Genomic DNA, 8,504 nt, shown 5'->3' with positions numbered 1-8,504 from the left:
GTTTTGAAGTTTGTAAACAAGCAACACACGGTTTACAGAATCAATCGCCTTTGTTAGGTCGCAGAAAATTCCTGCCACAATATTTCTGTTGTCTAATAATGTACTTATGTTTGCAATGAAACTGTTTACTGCATCTATGGTGTTTTCCACTGCTGAAAACCAAATTAATTGTTTAGAATAATAGAATATTTTGCAATGAAGTTTTTCATATATTTTAGATAGGACTGAGAGAATCTAGATAGGACAATAATTTCCCATGATCTCTCTTGATCCCTTCTTGAAGAGTGGTTTGACTTCTGCATATTTCAGTACCTCTGGGAAACAGCCCTTTTCAAAACATTGATTTATTATTTGAGCTAGTGGGTTTGTAATTCTGTTTTTTACCACTTTAATAACTTTGGTAGGTATTCCATCCCAACCTGCAGATATTTTATGTCTTTATGTTAGAATAGCATTTTCTACATCATCCACAGAAACTATTAAGAATTTTGTAAATTTTTCAGTTTTTACCTAGTTTAGTTCTGAACTAAACAAATTTCTTCCTCTCCACATAACAGCTGCTTCTGCCTTGGATAACAAAATAATTCAAAATATCATGCTGCAAAAGAAGGAAATGCGCTAAAATTATCAGGATTACATAAGATCTGCAACTACTACAGTTCTGTAAGAATTACTGGTCTACTATAAGAAAAAATATTAAAAATCAAAATTTCTTACACATTATGTTCAAAATTAACAACTGAGTTAGCTCGTCTCTTAACCATAATGTACTGTGTATCTGTTGATCAGGAAACTGTGCCTGACAGTAAGTATTCCCCAAACCTATCATCCAGTATCACTGACATCTATATCTCACAGAATCGTAGACAATATTCTGAGCTCAAACATAATGAAGTAACTCTAATAGGCTGACGTTCCCCATGCCAAGTGGCTTGGAATGAAACTCCTCACAATATGAAAGAAACTCAAGTCTTCAAACATAACCAACATCTTCTTTGTCAGGAGATGACTGTCTGCTGGAAGCCAAGTCCATCTCCTTTATTGCAGCATTCAAGCTTGTCATTAATTGAGTGACTCTGCTTGGCACTCTAACTTTTAAATGACATTATAACTACGTTAAACAAGCAATTAGGAAAACTGCTCTAGAATACTAAGAACTGAGAGTAAGAGTGTATACAAACTGGATCCTTCATGAATGTTGGATGACATTAAGAAGTTGATTTAGTAAAAGGAGAATTTACACAAAAAAATAGTTATCAACTAAATCACCTTAAGACAGACAAAATTATCTGACAATAAATGAGGAGTTAAGAGGCACAATTAAATCAGAAAAAAATAAGATGTGGGAACAGAAATGCATTGGGATAGAGATTTCAATAGGTGGACCATAGACAACAGAAGTATGAAGGACTATTATCAGATCAAGCAGTAGAGAACTTTATTCCTTTAAGAGAATGGAAAAAGCATTTTACACCTCTTCTAATTGAAAACAAACCCCAGTACATAAAAGAGGAAGAAGGTACGACTGAAGACACCATTTGAAATATGACCATTATGATAGAGGAAGTAAACAGCACACCATCTAAAATGAAGTATGACTGATCAACTCAACCTGGAAATATTCCTGTTGAATTATTGAAATCTGGAGGACACTATTTGAAGAAAAGAATAATGCACTTTATGGACAACTGTTGACAATGGAGTTAGATTCCATCAGAGTGGAAAAGGTCATACAGTGTATGTTGTCCAGTTTCAACAAGGAGTGTAGAAGAGACAATAATTGATACAGAGGCATTAGTGTGAACTGCACAATGAGATGCTTATTTGGCAGAATTATGTATGAGAAAATAAGACAAAATGTTGGCCTCCATATTGGGGAGAACCAGAGTAGGTTCAGACAGAACAGACCCTGTGCAGATAACCTCTCTATTTTATAACAGCTATGGGAGAAATTTACAGCACTAGGGAAGGAATTACACATTGCCTTTGTAAGTTTAGTAAAAGCTAATGACATGGTTTCTAGAGCAAAACTGTAGGAAACTTTGAAAGATATAGATTTGGATGACCATCATTTACAGATCCGTATTAAAATGTACAGACATGATAAAAAACAGATTAAGAGAGATCAAAATTATCATAACCTGTTAATGTAACAAAAGGCTGACACAAGGTTGCAGAATGTCACCCTTCTTGTTCAGTTTATATATAGAAGTGGATCTCCGAAGATGTAAGAACAGCTGTGGAAGAATGAGAATCATTGTTAATGATGTACAGGTGTTTTCAAGGTTTGCTGATGGTCAGAGTGTCCTAACACTAGATAAATATGATCATGAGTTCATGATATGACATTTATATCCGGAATATGACAAATGGGAACTACAGATGAGTCTAACAAAAACTGAGGATCTGATACTGAATAGTGACACTAGATTTAAAGTTCACATCAATGACAGAGCAGTTATGAGACAGGTATAGAATTTCAAAGGCTGTGTGGCAGGCATTGAAAAAAGTGGATTGCATAATATAAAAGTAAAATACAGAATACAACAAAGCAGAAAAACAATAGGGTGTATGAAATCTTTTTCATGGGACAAATACATTTCTAACAACAATAAGAAAAGTGTGGGTTGGCTGATGGTTGAATATGTCTTGTGCTATGGATGAGAACTATGGATTTTAAATGCTGACCTCAAGAGAAGACCAACAACTACATAAAAAGATTATTTACAGAGGAGTGCCAGAATATCTAGAATAGAGAAAAAACTAGGGATGAAGTAAGAGCTAGAATGAGGGCAAATGAGAACAATTCTTATAATTGTATGGGCGTTTGTTGAGAATGACAGATCATCAGTGGCTCAAGAAAATTTTTGAATGGAAACCACCTGGCAGATGAAAACATGGCGGACCACGACATTCTTGAAATGACCACATCAGCAAAATAATGGTGCATCACAGTGTACACAGGGAGGATGCACTGAAAAAGAATGCTTGGTAGAAAATAACAGAAGTACAGCAAACTATTGTTGTGAATTGATATTTTTAGTAATTAATCCTATAATAATAATAATAATAATAACTTTTACTGGTGCAGTGATGTCACCTGGAGAGTGAAATTCACATGTACAAATGTGAAAAATTGGCAATGAGGCAGTGACCACCCGCTCCCCCACTGGGGGAACATGGGAATGGAGAGGGAACATAGAGCATCCCTACCACCAGCTTTTCGCTTGAGAATTTATTTTTCTTGGTTTTATTTGTTTGAAAATGCTCCATCTCAAGTGTTTGTCTCCAAATGCAAAAGAGGTTACAGTGTCCATCTTAACATAGTTAGTACACATGTGAATTTCTAATGCTTCTTTTATTATACAGTCCTAGTAAGTCAATGAATGGGAGAGGATCTTCTCAAAGCTACATCATTCCATAAGAAGGTACACTATGTGATCCAAAGTATCCAGACACCCCAAAAAACATATGTTTTTCATATTAGTGGCATTGTGCTGCCACATACTGCCAGGTACTCCATATCAATGAGATTTTCCACTCCTAAACATCCCTAGGTCCACTATTTCCAATGTGATAGTGAAGTGAACACATTAAGGGTCACATACGGCACAAAAGTATACAGGCTGAACTCGTCTGCTGACTGACAAGAGACCCCTGACAGTTGAAGAGGGTCATAATGTGTAATGGGCAGATATCTATCCAGACCATCACACAGGAATTCCAAACTGAATCAGAATCCACTGCAAGTACTATGACGGTTTGGCAGGAGGTGAGAAAACTTGGATTTCATGGTCGAGCAGCTGCTCATAAGCTACACATGACGCCGGTAAATGCCAAACAACACCTCCCTTGGTGTAAGGAGTGTAAACATTGGACTATTGAACAGTAGAAAACATTGTGTGGGGTGATAAATCACAGTACACAATGTGGCAATCTGATGGCAGGCTGTGGGTATGGTGAATGCCCGGCGAACGTCATCTGCCAGCATGTGTAGTGCCAACAGTAAGATTTGGAGGCGGTGGTGTTATGGTGTGGTTGTGTTTTTCATGGAGGGGACTTGCACCCCTTGTTGTTTTGTGTGGCACTATTGCAACACAGACCTACATTGATGTTTTAAGCACCAACCTACATTGATGTTTTAAGCACCTTCTTGCTTCCCAATGTTGTTCATAATGCACAGCCTGTAGTGGAGTCATTGAGTGACAATAACATCCCTGTAATGGACTGGCCTGCTCAGAGTCCTGACCTGACTCCTATAGGACACCTTTTGGATGTTTTGGAATGCCAACTTCATGCCAGGCCTCACCAGCCGACATCGATACCTCTCCTCAGTGCAGCACTCCGTGAAGAATGGGCTGCTATTCCCCAAGAAACCTTCCAGCACCCGACTGAATGTATGCCTGTGAGAGTGGAAGCCGTCATCAAGGCTAATGGAGGGTCAACACCATAATGAATTCCAGCATTACTGATGGAGGGTGCCACGAACTTGCAAGTCATTTTCAGCCAGGTGTCCAGATACTTTTGATCACATAGTGTACAAATGAAGTAATCTCAGAGTTGACATTATGCCCTCCTGTGAGTGTGCTGAACTGAGGCAGAGCTCCTGGAGGAAGTTTTCAGAAATCAAAGACGGAAATGTTTGTGACAATAACAGTTTGACTCCGGACTGGAGCTGTACACAGATGGCATATTGGTTACTACAAATAAACTCCGTTAAAATAAGTAATTCATTTTTCCTAAGAAGTGTAACAGCATATAAGCTATAAAAGTAATCTCAAAACTCAAAATAAAAACATCTAGTGACTGAGTTGATATATCATTTACATTACTTAAAGGTAGCAAAAATGAATTAATAAAACCAATAATTTAATAAGCAGTTCAATTGGTGAGTGGGCATTGTTTGTACTTTTAAAAATTACTGAGATATGACCATTATATAAAAAGGGTTCAATGACTGAGATGAACAATTACAGGCCAATCTCATAGACTTCAGCACTTGACAAGCTGCATGAAACAGTAATTCTAGACCAAATTGAATCCATCTTCTGTAAATACTCAATATTAAACAACAGCAGTAGCAACTTTTTCAATGAACTGCTGAACAGACTGGATAAAGAAAACAAAGTAATTGGGACTTTTCTAGATTTGTCTAAAGCATTTGATTCTGTGAATCATGCAGTGCTATTATCCAACTTAGAAAGGTTTTATAAGAGGAGCAGCATCAAAATTCTTAATAATCTTATACCCAAGGTAGAAGACAGTGCACTAAACTAAGTTATAACAATGAAAGTAAGCTCCAAACAGTAAAATCAGCATTCAGAACTTTCAACTGTGGAATCCCACAGGGAAGTATACTTTGGCCAGTCTTGTTTCTTGTGCATAAATAGCACAGCCAAAAAACTCAAAACTATCAAACTATGCTAATGGTATATCATTTACTAGTTGGGGACTTACTGAGCACCTAGCATTCCAAAGCAATAAAGAGAATTTTGAAATGACCACAGAATATTTAACAATGAATAAACTTACACTGAATAAGGACAAGCCCGTAGTAATACACTTCTTATTAAATTATAATAATATTCATATTGAATCAGTGTCTACATTTGAAGCATCTGATAAACATAAGTTTTTAGGCATTTTGATTGATGAACATCTCACATGGAAAGAATGTAACAGCTACATCTGTAAAAAGGTTACCAGCAATATTTGCTTACTAAAACATCTTGCAAATATGCCAAATAAACTGGTACACCTGTCTGATATCGTATAGGGCTCCCACGAGCACGCAGAAGTGGCGCAGCACAATGTGGCATGGACTCAACTAATGTCTGAAGTCGTGTTGGAGGAAATTGACACCATGAATCCTGCAGGGCTGTTCATAAATCCATAAGAGTATGAGGGGGTGGAGATCTTTTGTGAAAAGCATGTTGCAAGTCATCCCAAATATGCTCAATAATGTTTATGTCTGGAGAGTTTGGTGGACAGTGGAAGTGTTTGAACTCAGAAGAGTGTTCCTTGATCCACTCTGTAGCAATTCTAGACATGTGGGGTATCACATTGCCCTGCTGGAATTGCCCAAGTCTGTCAGAATGTACGGATACGCATGATCAGACAGGATGCTTACATATTTGTCACGTGTCTAAGCCGTGTCTAGACATATCAGGGGTCCCTTACCACTCCAACTGCACATGCCCTGCACCTTTACAGAGCCTCCACCTGCTTGAACAGTTCCCTGCTGACATGCAGGGTCCATTGATTCATGGGGTTGTCTCCATGCCTGTACATGTCCATCCACTCGATACAATTTGAAATTAGACTTGTCCGACCAGGCAACATGTGTCCAGTCATCAACAGTCCAAAGCCAGTGTTGATGGCCCCAGTTGAGGTGCAAATTTTTGTGTCATGCAGTTATCAAGGGTACATGGATGGGCCTTCAGCTCTGAAAGCCCATATTGATGATGTTTCACTGAATTGTTTGTGTGCTGTCACTTTTTGCTGGCACAGCACTGCAATCTGCAACAATTTGGAGAAGTGTTGCACTTCTGTCATGTTGAACATCATTGGTCCTGTTCTTGCACGAACTTTTTCTGGACACAGCGATGTCAGAAATTTGATGTTTTACCAAACTCCTTATATTCATGGTACACCTGTGAAATGGACGTATGGGAAAATCTTCATTTCATCGCTACCTTGGAGATGCTTTGTTCCATCATTCATGCACTGACTATAACATCACATTCAAACTCTCTTAAATCTTGAGAACCTATCATTGTAGCAGCACTAACTGATCTAACAACTGTGTCAGACACTTGTTGTCTTATATAGGCATTGCTGGCTGCAATGCTGTATTCTGCCTGTTTACACATATCTGTATTTGTATATGCATGTGTATACAGTTTCTTTGGTGTTTCAGTATATAATACCCCCCCCCCCCCTTTCTTTAAATGAGTGTACTACAGTTAAATTCACTCACATTTGCAATATGGGTCTGAAATTTGAGATGCGGCACTCCCAGCCTTCATGGATAGGATTTTCAGGCTTCTAAAGAGAGCAATTATGATAATTGCCAATACAAGCAGATGCCAGTGCTGTAGACTACTTCAAAAATTAAAAAATTACTGACTGTGTATTTGTTGTATGAGTATAAGACTATAATATTTGTAAAAGAGAATGATGAAATAAGTGTGATGAACAGAGAGATCCATAATTACTATACAGAAGCCAGATGTGACTATCGTAGGATAGTTACTAATAAAGGAGCTATAGATTACAGTTCCTTTGAAACTGGGAGACAACTCCATAACAAGTTACCATATAATATAAAGCAGCTCCATGGCAATCTTTTTAAGGGCAAGTTTCTAAATGGAAGTCTTTGAGTACAAGAGTTGTTATGGTGGTAATGGTGTCGTGAGAGGGCTTATTGTGTGGTGTATGTGAAAAATTTGTTGTGTTGATGTTAATGTTGTCTGACCATAGCATTCCACTGTCTGCTACTGAAAGTTGGAATATAATGGAAGTTGATAGTGGATCAAAAGTAATAAAAGAAAGTGCAGAGGTAGTAACCCATACAGTAGACTCCAATCCAGGAAGTCCGCAGAAGTCGTCAAAAGACTGAATAGTAGATGCTTTGGATCAGGTAGAACTGCCTGTGGAATGACTAAGAAGAGAAGCTTTAAAATTGGAAAAAGAAAGGGACACACTTCTTACAACGTTAAACACACTTAAAAATTCTGAGATGATGATTGAATTGTCTGAAAGTGATAGGGAGCATGTGTTGCACTATGCAGATCATATAGCTAACCACTGTTTAACTGTGGAGGTCCTTGTGAAGACTACACATGATGGAATCCAGGAGGAAGATCTGCATCAAGTGAATGGTTTTATTGATTCACTTGTAATCAGATTACGTGAAGATCATTTTGGAAAAAAATCCAAGTGTATCGCATTCATGAATTCGTGTTCATCACATACATCCATTGGAAACATTGACAAGAATTTTGAAAGTGCAATCTTGGGCTGTACACTTGATGATCAGAAGAGGATAAAGAAATGGTTGCAAGGTTTATTAGATTACATAGACACTTTGTCTGGGTAGAAGTTATGTTGTGCCTTCCAAGAGTAACGAGATTGCACAGTTTTAGCACTGGAAATGCTTTACAAAATTCCATTCCCAATATTTTCAGTATAAGCATCATAATTGAGACACAACAATTGACAAGAACTAACTTAGAATTAAGTTTCAGAAATAATACAATTTTTGTGTTTCAGCTTTTGTGGCTAATTTGCGAAAGCATATTCGATGTGTTGTAAAGGAATTTCATTTGTATTGTTATTTTATAGCTGTTCATAGTTAATGTAAAAATTGCACAGCTGCTTTGGAAATATGGATGACATTTATTGCTTCATATAAAGACAGTTTATGACACTGTGAGGTTACTAGTAAAGACATAACTACCACTGGTAGCAATTATGTTTAGAATATAATATATAAAAGACAT

The 8,504-nt window shown here is 37.4% G+C and overlaps 1 pseudogene; it reads left to right on the top strand.

Moving 5' to 3' along the window:
- Positions 1 to 7,516: 7,516 nt before the first annotated feature.
- On the top strand, positions 7,517 to 8,101 carry LOC126229627 (BAG family molecular chaperone regulator 2-like; annotated as a pseudogene).
- The last annotated feature ends 403 nt before the right edge of the window (positions 8,102 to 8,504 follow it).

This window comes from Schistocerca nitens, unplaced genomic scaffold (genome assembly GCF_023898315.1).
Source record: "Schistocerca nitens isolate TAMUIC-IGC-003100 unplaced genomic scaffold, iqSchNite1.1 HiC_scaffold_376, whole genome shotgun sequence".
In the NCBI taxonomy this organism is placed as follows: Eukaryota; Metazoa; Arthropoda; class Insecta; order Orthoptera; family Acrididae; genus Schistocerca; species Schistocerca nitens.
This window is presented reverse-complemented; position numbering and strand designations above follow the sequence as displayed.